This window comes from Puma concolor, chromosome D4 (genome assembly GCF_028749965.1).
Source record: "Puma concolor isolate L17-30 chromosome D4, mPumCon1.1.hap2, whole genome shotgun sequence".
Taxonomy (NCBI): domain Eukaryota; kingdom Metazoa; phylum Chordata; class Mammalia; order Carnivora; family Felidae; genus Puma; species Puma concolor.
In genome coordinates this window covers 29,045,798-29,061,543 of record NC_141679.1, presented here as the reverse complement: position 1 = coordinate 29,061,543, position 15,746 = coordinate 29,045,798, and the positions used below count along the sequence as shown (strand labels likewise).

The following is a 15,746-nucleotide window of genomic DNA, read 5'->3' as shown; positions in this document are numbered from 1 at the left end:
AATATAGACAAAAATATCAGCTTTTTCCGTAAGATTTCCTCTTCTAGGATTCTTGAAAAACACTATTTTTAAATAGAAACTATTTTGGAAACTCAGTACTTAAAGAGGTATTGTGAAAATAGTTTATTAATGAACATTCTGCGACGGAGAAAAAGTCACTGCTCTGGCTCATAGGAAAATACATTTTACTAGCAAAAACAGATGACAGATACAGACTCCTTGAATCCATGACAACAAGAGACTCAAAATTCAGTTCCCACTCACTGCACGAGGCTCCTCTACAACACACCGACAGAAGTCATCTAGTAGCTATTCAAAGATTCCAGGTATTTCAATTTATTTTTTTTTTAATTTTTTAAAAGTTTATTTCAAGAGAGAGTGAGAGTGGGATTGGGGCAGAGAAAGAGAAGAAAGAGAATCCCACTGTCAGCACAGAGCCCAATATGGGGCTCGAACCCATGAACTGGGAGGTCATGATCGGGATCAAGATCAAGAGTCAGACACTTAACCAACTGAGCTACCCAAGTGCCCCAAAGACCTCAGGTATTTTAAAATATTGTTTAGGAGTCCAAAATATCTTTTGGAGTGATGATAATACCTGAAAATTAGACAGAGGAGATGGCTGCACAACTCTGTGAATATCCTAAAAGCCACTGAATTATACAGTTTTAGAGGCTAAATTTTATGGTATGTAAATTACATCTCAACAAAGCTCTTTGTTTAAGTAGGCTCTACACCCAATTTAGGGTTTGAACTCATGACCCGGAAATCAAAAGTTGCATTCTCTACCAATAGAGCCAGCCAGGTGCCCCAAAGCTATTATTTTTAAAAGTGGCAAAAAAGAACAGCAAACTGTTTTAACAAAGTCTTACAGTGGTTTTCTTACCCATGTCCTACAAAAGATAGAAAATCTTACATAATTTAGAAAAGACTCAGTAAAAACGTATCAATGATATTAGCAAGGATTAATATAAGCTTCATGTTTTAAAAGGGCCATTTAAAAGAGATGTACATTGGGGCGCCTGGGTGGCTCAGTCGGTTAAGTATCCGACTTCGGCACAGGTCAAGATCTCATAGTCTGTGAGTTTGAGCCCCATGTCGGGCTCTGTGCTGTCAGTTCAGAGCCTGGAGCCTTCTTCGGATCCCATGTCTCCCTCTCTCTCTGCCCCTCCCCCACTCATGCTCTGTCTCTCTCTGTCTCTCAAAAAATGAATAAACGTTAAAAAAAATTTTTTTAAATAAAAGAGATGTACATTGACTTGATAGGAACTTGTAGTTAAAGATCTATGCTACACCCAGCGCACATCTTCCAACATGGCATGGCATTTCAACCTCAGAATTTATTTGGTATATTGCTTTAAAGACTATTTCAAAAAGTGTAAGCCCTGAGTATCTCCCAAACTTCGGTCATGTATGTACCACCTTCAGTAGTTTTGCCATCTTCATACCACCTTGTTATTTATTAAATACTTTTTCTTCAATTCACTTTACCACTGACTCAACTTTTATAATATCCATGAAATCATGGGTTTGACTGGCTAATTTACATTTTCCACCGTATATTAAAATGGACACATAACTATTAAAATTCAAAAGATGCTTATCCATGTACCACTTTAAATCATCTTGCACACAAGTCAAGAAAACACTGGTTTTAAAAAATCAGCTGAGCCTGGTAACATATCTGTATCTACACTTTAAAAACTGTTAAGGAAATCAGAATGTTCAAAAGCCACTTTGCAGCAAAATTTAGGACTGTGCTACTCTATGAAGGCACATTATCAGTGGGAGCCATAGGGCTGGCATTCAGCCAAGAAAACGTATTTGAGAATAACACTGGAGTGGATGGTACAGAAAGATGGCAGGCAGTAGGCCTCCATGAGGGAAGCAGCTGAAAGAACAAGGATGCTAGGTCCTCTTTACAAATTCTTGGGTTCTTGCTACAGCCATGCTCTGCTTATCAGAGTTGAACTTGGCAGAAGACCGACTGCCTAATGGACAGGTGGGCAGGGCTTTTTATTTATCCTGCTTCCTTCCTGCCAACACCAGTACTGAAAGCCTGCAGAAGGGCCCACTCCTAAAGTAGTACTCTAGGGCAAAGAAAGAGTCTGGGCTCTACCACACCTGTTCCTCCCATCGAGAAGAAATATGGGTTAGATTTCATTCTGAAATATTAGCACCGTAGGTGGTTTGAAACAGCTTCCTGAAAGGAGCTTACCCCCATTCCTGATGGGGAATGTCATGATACCATGCCCTCACACCCCTCAAAAAAAAAAAAACACCCTGAAGACACTGGATATTTAACCACTTTTTTTTTCACTTCCTTTTCACACTGCAAAGAGGACTACCTCTTTTTGTAGTTATCTATCCTAAATAGGTGACACAATTACAAGTCACTGCCTTTATTCTTATTCATTTCAAGAAGCCCTGAGTCCTAGGTAGTGAGGCATAGAGAAAGCCGGTAACTGAGGCTGTCTCCAAAGAGAACTGGGAGAGGGAAGAGGGGAGGGTGAGAGAGAGAGAGAGAGATGCTTCCTGCCCCAATTTTTGTTCTTGAATCATTTTTCTGGTAACTAGATAAAATAATTTTTATATAATTCTATGCAGTAAAAAATCATACATCATTTTAGATAAATCTACTCCTGCCCCAACAGTGAACTTAGGGTACTAGCCTATAGGCACACTGACACAGTATTTTCTTAATACTATTGATCCCTTTTTGGCTTCTAACACATGGCTTGGAGACTGCAAAAAGATATACTTTTCCAGTATTTTCTCAATTAAATCCATTCCTTTTCTGTATAAAGTTTTAATATGTAGCCCCATAACTATAAACATAGGCTTCCTAAAGACTATTTGGAAAACATGAACTATATAACAACAAATTTTTAAATCTGACTGGTTTTGTGTTATAATGTTATACTGTCCAACTGGCCTTTGGGGGGCATCTTTAACCTAGGAAGAAAACTCATGATTTCTAGAACTTTATCCCAAGCATCTCTATACAATTTACCAATGAGTATTAAATATTCAGAGAGCTTCACTGCTAGCAATTAAGATTCATATCTGTGAATATCTTCAGCAATTCAGGAACACATCTGTATCTTAGAACTCCTCAAGGATAAAATTGTAATCCAATAAATTACTGCTCTTCTCAAAGATCTAGCACAGTGTTTCTCAAAGCGTAGGCTGAGGATCACATGCATAAGAATGATCTGGTGAGGGGCACCTGGGTGGCTCAATCCATTAAGCGTCTGACTCTTGATTTCGGCATAGGTCATGATCTCATGATCATGGTGGGGTCAAGCCCCGTGTCATGCTCTGCAAGGACAGCACAGAACCTACTTGGGGTTGTCTCTCTCCCTCTCTCTGCCCTTGCCCTGCTCATGTGCTCTTACTCAAAATAAAGAAACTTAAAAAAAAAAAAATAAATAAGATCTCGTTAAAATACCAACTAGTGAGCTCCAAGAATGTGCATTTCTAACAAATTCCATATTGACGCTGCTGGTCTAGCAACCAGACTTTGAGAACCACTGGCTTAATCTAACTCTGGTTATAGTAACTCTGGTCTCTTCCCAATCAACACTATTTAGGATTCACTGTGGAGTTCAATGATGCTAAAAAATGGCTCCACTTGGCAAATTCTCTAACCACTTTCCATAGGGCTTCTTGTGTAAGACTCTTCTCAGTATCTTCAAGAAGTTTCCATCATTCAGAACTTGTAGTATGGGTGAAAAGTTTGTCCTTTCTTGGCATCTGCAGGGATAAATACCCTTCACATCCCTCCCCTACTTCCTGGACTCTGTCTGACCTTACAGCCCCCACTTCCTACCCTGCGTGGACAACCTTCTGTCCTCTATAGGAAACCATACTTCCTACTGCAGGAAAGCTGTAGGAAGGGCAAGAGGTCACTCTGTTCCTCTTAGGAAACTACATTTCCTTTAGCCAGAAATCAAGACAAACTCCCTCTACTTAGTGATTTATTTGGTGATTGTCACAGGGCTACAGCTACAGACAACCAAGGACAAGGAAACGAGTACTGTACCCAAAGGCAAAATTTGACAAAATTAGATTCTTTAGAAATAGCATTCAGATCTCAATATTTACACTCTGCTCTTCCATGGGAATAAGTATATAACAGATTTCTCCATTGAGAGATAGGTCCACAATTTACACACTACAAACAGGTGTCCCATTCTCTGTAAATGGCTTTCAAATCCATCTCACTGAGGTTTAAAATATACTCCTAGTGATTATCATGGTCTCAGTGGTGAACTGAACATATATGCAGTTCATCCTTCCCAAGAAAAGAGATTTCAACTAATTCCTAGAAACTGAAAAGCATTTGGGAGAAAGATAAGAAAGAAAACATATTTGATATAGCTTCAATATCTTAGAAGATCTCCAGGATCTCCACTATCTTTTCAATTTGAATATACAACTGAACATGTGTAATTGGAGACCATGTTAAAATTAATTAGGATGATTTAAAAGGCAGGTTAAACAGTTTATTTTTCAGGGCACCTGGGTGGCTCAGTTAAGCATCCGACTTCGGCTCAGGTCATGATCTTGCAGTTTGTGAGTTCAAGTCCTGCGTCGGGCTCTGTGCTGACAGCTCAGAGCCTGGAGTCTGCCTCAGATTCTGTGTCTCCCCTTCTCTCTGCCCCTCCCATGCTCTTGCTCTGTTTCTCTCTGTTTTGCAATAATAAATAAACGTTAAAAAAAAAGAATTAAAGGGGCGCCTGGGTGGCGCAGTCGGTTAAGCGTCCAACTTCAGCCAGGTCACAATCTCGCAGTCCGGGAGTTCGAGCCCCGCGTCAGGCTCTGGGCTGATGGCTCAGAGACTGGAGCCTGTTTCTGATTCTGTGTCTCCCTCTCTCTCTGCCCCTCCCCCGTTCATGCTCTGTCTCTCTCTGTCCCAAAAATAAATAAACGTTGAAAAAAAAAAAAAGAATAAAAAAAACAATTTATTTTTCTTTGAGACTTCGATATATGCTTAAGGAAAAAGTGTAGACCTGGAGAATGATACAGAACAATAGCAACAGGGAAGGATATTTAAAAAAAAATTTTTTTTAATGTTTTTTATTTTTGAGACAGACACTGACAGAATGCAAGTGGGTTAGGGGCAGAGAGAGAAGGAGCCAAAGCAGGCTCCAGGCTCTGAGCTGTCAGCACAGAGCCAGACAGGGGGCTCGAACCCACAATCTGCGAGATCATGACCTGAGCCAAAGTCAGATGCTCAACCAACTGAACCACCGAGGTGCCCCAACAGGGAAGGATATTTTTAGGAAAGTTTTCAATTAGCAATAATCACGCCTCAGATAAACCTCATTGGCTACGATACTGCCACTGCACAAAGCTGGAAGGATATTTTTAAAATGTTAGCCATAAACTGGTTAAATGCTGCAAATACTGCATAACATTAACAATTTACCAAGGAGTGTGAAAAATATGACTTTCTTAAATCATTGTAAGAAAATGACTAAACAAAACATATTCTATGACCATGGTATTTCCAGAACCTAAAACACTCTATTAGAAGAGTCATTAAACCATGTTCAGAATCAAAATGATTTGTTACTAACAACAAAGTCCTTGGGCATATGTGTGTTCGAATGCCATCACTGAAGAATCTTATATTTGTCCAATACTGAGTGTGGTTGCAGACTGAGCACAAAAATCGTCAAGTGTCATCCACCGCTAGAGAACAACCGATGGGGATGTAATGCTGCTGCTTTTTAAAGCATAACTTCTGCGATAAAATGTTTCTGGCCTGCTTTTGTACTTAGGATGAATGTCCATTTTCGTGGTTTGGAGAGAACAACTCATTTCTCCTTTGAGGTGTTAGATCCTAAATACCAAAATTAAGTCCTCAAGAAAAACTGGTCATCGTTCTTTATTGAAGTAACAGATTAATCTTTTTCTTGGAAATCCTCATATTTAAGTATAGAAATAAGGTCATAAAAAATCAATTCATCACCATTAGGGGATTTAGCCATAATAGGATATTCCTAGACAGAGCTACTTATTATACTAGATCAAATATAGTATAATACTGATCAAATAGATCAGCACTCACAAAAAATAATTCATGTAAGAATCAAGTAAAAATGTCAAGGCTTTTAATGCCACCTACTTACTTCCTATTTTGCAAGACTTTTGCAAGGTTTATTTTGCAAATAAAACCTACATCAGCTGATATCTGTGGATAAGTTTTTTTTTTTTAATGCCTTGTAAAAGAGGTGGGAGTTATTGCACTCTTTCTTGATGAATAATGCAAAGTAAGCATTATTACATAGGAAAAAGCATCTAAAGGTATATTCCATGAATATGTCCAGCTTACTGAGTCCACTGTAATTACTTCTCAATCAACACCACACATACATATAATCACAGCTTAAAAATAAATATGAAACAGGGGCGCCTGGGTGGCTCAGTCGGTTGGGTGTCCGACTTCGGCTCAGGTCATGATCTCACAGCTTGTGGGTTCGTGCCCCACGTAGGGATCTGTGCTGACAGCTCAGAGCCTGGAGCCTGCTTCACATTCTGTGTCTCCCTCTCTCTCTGCCCCTCCCCTGCTCACACTCTGTGTCCCTCTCTCTCTCTCTCAAAAATAAACATTAAAAAAAAATTTTAAATAATAAATATAAAATAATAAAGAGCAAAAGAGAAAACAATGGGGTGGGGGAAGGCAAGGGAAAAGAACATCTCTAAGAGGTTGTAAGATTTAAGGATATGTTGATAACGTCTTCTGCCAAAGATAGCAGACTTCATAATGAGGTGCCCAAATGCAAAAGAAATACCCTGAAATTAGGTCACACAGCACAGAACCTGGGCTTATTGAAAAGTAATATACTTATAAGTAAAGGATCACAAAATCAGATCAAGAGAATATTGAAAAAGAAACAAAAAAGAACTCACCTAAAAAATACTACAAAAACCAAGCTGAATAAATTCCATGACTTTAAAAAAAATTTTTTTTTTTTACATTTATTCATTTTTGAAAGACAGAGAGAGAGAGACACAGCATGAGCTATGGAGGGGCAGAGAGAGAAGGAGACAGAATCTGAAGTAGGTTCCAGGCTCTAAGCTGTCAGCACAGAGCCTGATGCGGGGCCAGAACCCACAAACCATGAGATCATGATCTGAGCTGAAGTCGGATACTGAGCCACCCACGTGCCCCCCCTGCCCCCACCATGACTTTTTAAAACAGTACAGAAGGAAGGTCCATGGTCAGGGAATTGATAATGTTAGAAAAAGAACTGAGAAACACTTAATGGATAGAGTAAAGAAACAAACATCCAAAAAATCAGTTCTGGCAGCTGCTTTCCCAGCTTGTTCCGTAACTATAGGCTTTCTCTCTCTCCCCAAATTACCTACTCAGTGCCAACAACCTTTGCCTTCACTCCATTCGGTGAACCAATGGTCCATTCTTGACATTTTCACTACTTGGAACAGTTCCATCACTTAAATACTTCATTTCCATAATCTTATATCAGAGCATGGCCTCCTATTCTCCCTATTCTTTCTCTTAATTATTCACCAACTCTTATTATATTGAAACTCCAGTCCCTCAGCTTTTCCATTATCTTCAATGCATCTGCTCCCTCTGGTTCTAGGACAGAGGCTCCAATCGGGGAGTGATTTTGCCCCTCAGAGGGTATCTGGCAATGTTTGGAGATGTTTTTGATGGTCACAACTAGAGGGGAAGGCATATAGTAGGTAGAGGCCAAGACGGCTAAACATCCTACAGCGCACAAAACAGCCCTACAGCTTCTACATTTCTGAAGTTGAGAATCTCTACTCTGTGGTCTTCTTTAGATAATGTGGTTCCTTTCTTCAATCACTCTTAGAACATTTTAACCTCAATTCTCTTGCTCTTTCATCCTTCTGATACCTATTCTATAAAACCTTTCAACCAACTGAACACCCAAGTTTTCTACTTCTAAAGTCAGTGTACTGAACTCAACCAAAGCTAAAGAAATAAATTATTAAATAAATATCACACGACCATGCAAAAGGTGGATGCTACATATTCACAGATTCCAACCTCAATGAGACCCCCAGCATTACCAGGCAGGCAACCTTTCATGTGTTTCTCTCTAGTTGCCCCCTCAACTCCTGTTCTTTCCCCTCAGTGACTACTCTAAACTTTTACCTCTATCCCCAATCCTCCACCAAATCAGCACTCAATATCAGCAAATTTACCCGTTTCATTTACGAAAGTTTGCTACCATCAGATAAGAATTTTCCCATATTCCCTCCCCACCTACAAACTTATTCACATTTATCCCCACCCTTTCCCAAGCAGTCCCTTCCAGGAAGGTGGAGTAAGTGTCCTTCCTGTCCCAGGACTCCCCGATCACAGCCTGTGACATCCTCTCCCACTGGCCTTCTCTGGAACCCTGCTTCATCAATCATCCAGCCCCTAAGGCCCCTCCCTCAACTTCATCCTCTCTCTCTCCACCCTTTACATCTCAGAAATAAGTGATTGTTCCAATCTCTTCTTGGGGGGGGGGGGGGGCGGGAAACATGAACAAAAACCCTTCCTTACTCCCACATTCCCCTCCAGCTCTTCTCTCTCTCTCCCCTCACAGCCAAATTCCTAAAAAGGACTGTCTTCACTCCCCACCCCCATTATTCCATCTCCCTTCCAGTCCACTGCTTACATCCTACCGTGCCACAAAAATTCCACAGTGGAGGCAAATGACTTCCTGTTTATCAACTGCAGTAGGTTCTTCCAGTCCTGAATTCTGGAGCATTAACACACATGACCGTACCCTCCTTAAATTTCTCTCCTCTTTTGGTATTTGTGATACGATTCTCCTCTATCCCTTCCTGCCAGTTTGGTGCTTCCTTCTCCCCCTTCGTAGATGCTGGTGTGTCCTCCAGCTCTAGCTTCAGTTTTTCTCATGTGCAATCCATGCTCTATTCACTCTGACCTCATACACCCAGTCCTGATCTACTCTAAGTTTTCCTAGTGAACAACACCACCATCTACTCAGTAACCCAAGTACCCCAGATTTCTTACTCTCAGCCACACGTGAACAATTGCAAAGTCTTACTGATTTAACTTGAATATCTCTTGAATCCATCATATCAATTCATTCTCTTGGCAACCTATCCAATTCAAGTCATTCTCTCTCACCTAGAACGTATTATAAGATTAAGTACATTTGAGTAAAAATGGGAGTCCCTCTTACAAGTAAGGATGCTACATACATACAATGAGGTATGATTAAAAAGAACACAGAACATTGGAACTCTTTTTAAAAAAATGGATTCTAATACCGTTTGAATATAGGGAAATCATTTAAGCATCCCAGGCTTCAGATTCCCAACTGCTGAATGAAGGGTATGAGAGAAATATCTAAGGACCCTATGCACCCTTAACATTCATTCTATAATTCTATTTCCGCCAGACATTACTCAGACAGACAGTTGATACCTCCAAATATGCACCATACTTGCTACATATGCAAAACATTATTACTGCAAATGAAATAGGCTGATATATCTCTCTTTTGCTGCCAAAATCTATCAAGCATATCCCAATTCCCATCAGTTTCAAAAACCAAACCTTCAACTGCAAGTGTCAAAGAAATAAAATGTAAACAAAGGAAAAAGCCAAGAAAAAATTATAATGAAATTGATTATATATATAAAAATGTTACTGAAGATAATTTCTTCAGGAATCAAACCATGCAGAGTAATGAGTTAGCAACAAAATGAATGTGCCATAAACCATCCTGACAGTAACATTATAAACAAAAAACTCTTTTTACACACAGAAAAAGAGTGCGGGAATTGTGCGACATCTAAAGTCAAATGCCAACAAAATATATATGCAATATGAGATCTTAAAACGTTTCAAAATCTGTTTTTTCAAAGACAGGCTCTCAGAGAAAGATAATATGAACTAAGCTTTGAAAATGCAGTTTGAATGCCATTCAAATGTTATCGCCCAGCCAAAGAAGAAGCACCTGTCATCCTTTTGACAATTTGGGCTCAGAGGCTCTTCTGTTACCTACTGAGCTCAGAAGTAATGTTCTATTTTAAAAATGGTATAAAAAGAGAAGGTAGAGGAAGAGTGTGGCAGGCAAGAGAATTTACCTTGCAAAATTGGTAGTGAGCCAAATGTCAACACAAAACATAGGATAAATCAACTCTGGAGCCACCCAGCCTGAGTTCAAATCCCAATTTCACCACTTTGCCAGCCTTGCAATTTTAACAATTCAATTACTTTTCTCTGTGCCTGGTTTCTTCATCTATAAAAGAGAATGGTGATAGTACCTACTTCACAGGTAAAGTGCTTGGAATAATGCCAGGCATGCTGTAAACACTATAGAAATACTATGTAATGTTATCATGATTATTATTTCCCTTATTATATTTAGACTAAATAATAGGTGAGAAGAAAAATTACACTATAATGCATGCTCAAGCTCCAGTTTAACACTATTACCAGGCATTTTGTTTACTGTTCAATAACATTATTTCAAGTATTTCCATTCCCATCCTCTAGAAGTTCACAAACCAAATCACCAAGTATTAAATTCATACTATATGGAATGAGAAGTCTATAAAAGCATGATTCAATATGCATCAAAAGTATAGTATATGCTATATACATACAATGGAATGTTACTCAGCCATAAAAGGAATGAAATTCTGATAGATGCTACCACACAGATGAACTCTACTACAACATGGGTGAACACTGAAAATATATGAAGTGAAATAAACCAGATACAAAAGGATAGTGTATGACTCCACCTAGAATAGGTAAATTCATAGAAACAGAAAGTAGAATAGAGGTTACCAGGGGCTGGGGGGAGGGGGGAGAGGGGAATAGGGAATCATTTTTTCATGGGTATAGAGTTTCTGTTTGGAATGATGAAAAAAATATGGAAATGGATAATGGTGATAATTAAACAATACTACAAATGTGCTTAATTGCAATGAATTATATGCTTAAAAATGGTTAAAATAGTTAATTTTATATTATGAATATTTTACCACAATCAAAATCTTCAAAACATACAACCTACATTTTCAACAGGAAGTTTTAACATGAGTATCAGCTTTAATGGTACTAAAATTAAAAAAGTAGATCACTTATTCTCAAGTTCCTGACTAGGGATACCAAAGGAGTCAATATCAACTCCTAGCTTGAACTTGGTTTAAAATACATGCTTGAAAATGGGTACACACTTTGTAAATTCAATACGGAACATTATTTCATTTTGCTTATAGTCAATTTTTTTTAGCTCATTGAAGACAGAAAAAAGAGAATTACACTGAGAAGGTAGCTTTATATGTGACCAATGCATAATGGTAGTTCTATGAGGAGGTATTTATCCACATAGAATCATAACATGAGAGCAACAGCATACCTGTGCAGAGCACAATAAACAGATGTATAAATCAACTGGTATTCAATTCAAAAGTAGAGTGGGTTCCCATATATTGGTAAACCATAATTTAAACCACTGAAATATCCCCCAAATTCAAAACAGAAATTAAAAGTCTATTAAATACATATAATAACATGAAATATTTGAAGTCTTCACTCCAAACAGTGCAACCAAAAAGCATATTGCATTTCAAAGACAAAATGAAAGTAAATTTAATAAATTAGCATTTTCCCAGAATGGCTAAGGTTAAGGCACTCTAGTTAGGATAATTTAATTCTCCAGTAAACTCATAAATATTATATATCAAATATCATTCAAAGAATAACAATTTTCAGAGAACTAGAATGCAATTTTCAAAGAACCTAAGGCCCAAATTAGACTAATAATATTAGCAAACACTTACATGGCTCTTCCAATATGCCTGATTTGTTCTAAGCTCTTTTCATAAACTAACTCACTTTATCCTCACAACATCTTCTGATAAAAAGTATCTTATTATTCCCATTTTACAAATGAGAAAATTGAGGTGTAGAGGGGTCAACTGTCCTGTCTGGGCTCACTGAGCTGCTAGTAAGTGACAGAGCTAGGACCTGAATAATGGAAGTGTGGTTCCCCAGTCCCTGAATGTTTTTATTTTTTTAATGTTTATTTATTTATTTTGAGAGAGAGAGAGAGAGAGAGAGAGAGAGAGAAGGCAAAGGGCAGAGGGAGAGGCAGAGGGAGAGGGAGAAAAAAATTCCAGGCAGGCTCCATGCAGCCAGCGCAGATCCCAACGAGGGGCCTTAACTCACAAAGCGTGAGATCATGACAGCCACCCAGGAGCCACCCCACGCTCCCCCCAACCCCATCCCTGCTTTTAATCACTATGGTTTACTACCTCTTGGTGACAGTGAGGAATGGAATACATAAAGTATAAGTAAACTCCAAATGCAAAGCAGTTTGGGTGGTTAAATATAATAAAATCTCTGAGGAAATTACCAAATTATAACACAGGACACTAAGAGGGCACTTGTTGGGATGAGCACTGGATGTTGTATGTAAATGATGAACCACAGGAATCTACCCCAAAAACCAAGAGCACATTTCACACACTGTATGTTAGCCAATTTGACAATAAATTATATTATAAATAAATAAAAATAAGAAATAAATTAAAAAAATTTTAATTAAAAAAATAAAATGACTGCTCTGAGCAGCATCAAGGTGGTTCAGTCAGTTGAACGTCGGACTTCAGCTCAGGTCATGATCTCATGGTTTGTGAGTTCGAGTCCCACATTGGGCTCTCTGCTGTTAGCACAGAGCCCACTTCAGATCCTCTGTCCCCCTCACTGTGCCCCTCCCCTGCTTGAACTCTCTCCAAAATAAATAAATATTAAAGAATAAATAAATAAATAAAATGACTGCTCTAAGACATTAAGAAAAGATTAAAATACATCAGTATACTTAGTATTTAAGAAGGCAAGGAATTGTTTAGGACATTTAAAATTTTTCTATCCAAAATAGTCAATAGGATTTTCAATTCTTAAAGGGGTAAAACTTTCCAAAATCATGAATTACACATTCCCTGAGGGGTCTAAAAAGAAGAAAGAAGGGTTGTACTGAGCAATCGTGCTTCCCACTTATCTCATTCTTTTTATTTTATTTTTTTTTAACGTTTATTTATTTATTTTTTTTGAGACAGAGAGAGACAGAGCATGAACAGGGGAGGGTCAGAGAGAGGGAGACACAGAATCTGAAACAGGCTCCAGGCTCTGAGCTGTCAGCACAGAGCCCAACGCTCGAACTCACGGACCGCGAGATCATGACCTGAGCCGAAGTCCGCCGCTCAACCGACTGAGCCACCCAGGCGCCCCCAACTTATCTCATTCTTAAGGATTGTGTGTGTGTGTGTGTGTGTGTGTGTGTGTGTGTGTGTGTGTGTGTGTCTAGGGGGAATCATAAGCTTTCCAGGCATTTTAATTCCAGGTATATAAGAACTTAATACTAAAGATATTACAAAGTGTCAAATCATTTAGATAGATGAGTGAATAAACTCACACAATTAGATGTGACTACTGTGAAAAGGCTGGAATTTTATCATTTATAGTAGAGTCATTTAAAAACAAACAAACAAAAAAAAGGTATATGCTTTGAAGTCATACACGGACCTGAACTTAAAGCCTGGCTCCAGCATTTAGTTAGAGTTTTTGGCAAGTTAACCTCACATACCTGCGCTCGTTTCCTTCTCTGTAAATTGAGGATTAGTAATTCCTAACTCACACAAGGTTGTTGTGTGAGCTAAGAAGAAAACATATGCAAAGTGTCAAATGAAGTCCCTGAGACACAGCAGATGGTTAACAATGAGTGACTATTATTATTCCATAACCTTATTCTACTTTGTCCCCCTAATATTAGAAGAATCTAATCTTACCAATTAGCAAGTAATTGGCAGGCTTCTCAAAATTATATGAAGATATGCTCTATTCAAAAATGGACGGGGCGCCTGGGTGGCGCAGTCGGTTAAGCGTCCGACTTCAGCCAGGTCACGATCTCGCGGTCCGTGAGTTCGAGCCCCGCGTCGGGCTCTGGGCTGATGGCTCAGAGCCTGGAGCCTGTTTCCGATTCTGTGTCTCCCTCTCTCTCTGCCCCTCCCCCGTTCATGCTCTGTCTCTCTCTGTCCCAAAAAAATAAATAAACGTTGAAAAAAAAATTAAAAAAAAAATGGAACATACTTAAAGACAAACACAAAACCAAACCATCACCAGATCATAGATTTCAGAATCCTGCCTTTCCTCCCATATCTATTCTGGTTGGTTTTGTAACAACCGGTGTCCCATTGTCAACAATTTTTTTTTTTTCTGTCTAAACATTCCCAGTGGGGTTCTGATACTTATTTTGCTGACTAACTTTGCAAAGGTACTTGTCACCACCGCTTGAAAACCAAAAAGAAAACTAGGAATAAAGAATATTTTAATGAGATGCTGTAACTGTTCCATCCATCTCAGCAGTTGATTGGATCCCATGTGGATCATTTATTATCACACTAGATTTTCACATTCCTTCGCCACTCCCTTATTCAACAAATACGTGCGTTAAGGAGTATAATTGACTGAGAAAGAATGCTCTTTAGGGACACCAAAATTCAAAGCTTGGTGATCTCAGTAAGGATTCTTGGGGCGGGTGTTGGGGGTGGTACAGGGTTGGGGGGCAGGGAAGGTGGTTGGGCTTCACTGCAAGTGGAAATTAAGAGACCTGTAAACTGTTTTTGTCTCCTTAAACACGACTGGAGATGAGTCTTGTGGAGCTAGGAGCGGAGAGGTGGGGGGGTGGGGGGGGGGGGAGTGGGCCTGGAGGCAAAAGAAGGAGACAAATGCAGGCTGAAGAAGGGTTTGTGCCAGTGGGGAGAGGAGAGGTCAGTGCCCATCGCCACCCCAAGAGCTGACGCGGAGAGAAGTGGCAGCTCAGCCCAAGTCCCCAGGACGGGTTCAGCCTCAGGAGTCTGAGACGACTCAGAGGGGATAGGGACCCCACCGACGGAAGATGAGGATTGAGGAGGGGTCCCGGTCGCCTCTAGAAGAGGATGCTGCTGTCCCCACCGCCATCGCGGCGCGAAAGGAGAGGAAGGCAAGGACCCAACTGGGAGCGTACAGGTTACCTGTGTCAGTCGCCTGCCCACCGGTCTCCACTTCCGCAGACTCTGGGTTACCACGGGCTACCCCGGCCGCGTCGAGTGACGTCATCCACGCGCGCCCGGGCCGCTGCCGGCCCGGTCCACCCCTTCAGGAAGACTGGGCGGAGTCTCCGAGGGGAGGTCTGCGCAAGCGCAGAGCTGCGGCGAGCATGGGCTGGTGGGGAATGCTCGGCGGGTTTTGGGAAGTGTGGGGTTGCCCTTGTTTCTCGATTATTTCTAATTGCAAAGTCTTACAAGTATTTAGGAAAGGAAAAGTTACTGAATTACAGTAGTGCACTTTTTTCCTTTTTTTTTCCGGCCTCTGTTATATATGAGTGTAGTGTACATATTCACTCCACCACAATTCATTAAAATCCAACTATGTGCCCGGCAAGCAGTCTGGGGTACGGCAGTGCACAAAACAGTAATCTCTTTGTGGAGATTGCTTTCTAGTTGAGAAAGTACATATTGAATAAGTCAACAAATCTACATGCATTCGTAGAGATCAGAAGTGTGTGGAGGGAAAAAGTTGCCGCAGAAACTAAAGGACAGAGGGTGCCCTATTAGTTTGAGATGTTAAGGAAGTTAAGAGACTTGTTGAACGGAGAAGAAGCCAGCTCTGTCAAGATCTGGAGGAAAAACAACCAAGAGAAGTGTTGACATGTTCGCAAGCTATGAGG

At 39.9% G+C, this 15,746-nt stretch overlaps 1 protein-coding gene and 1 non-coding gene across 11 annotated transcripts in view; both read right to left on the bottom strand.

Annotated features, from left to right (window-relative positions):
* AOPEP (aminopeptidase O (putative)) overlaps window positions 1-15,150 on the bottom strand; it is a 344,323-nt gene extending 329,173 nt beyond the window's left edge. For 6 of the 10 annotated variants that reach the window (XR_015243503.1, XR_015243504.1, XR_015243505.1 and 3 more), the window contains exon 1: window positions 15,052-15,149. The gene's annotated coding sequence lies outside the window, so the exon portion shown is untranslated. Of the gene's footprint in view, window positions 1-15,051 lie in introns of all 10 variants that reach the window. The other 4 variants (XR_015243507.1, XM_086685159.1, XM_086685154.1 and 1 more) reach the window with 2 other exon arrangements.
* LOC112868741 (U4 spliceosomal RNA) lies at window positions 5,217-5,361 on the bottom strand. The gene has a single exon (XR_003224339.1). It is a non-coding gene; the product is annotated as a U4 spliceosomal RNA (small nuclear RNA).
* Window positions 15,151-15,746: the final 596 nt, after the last annotated feature.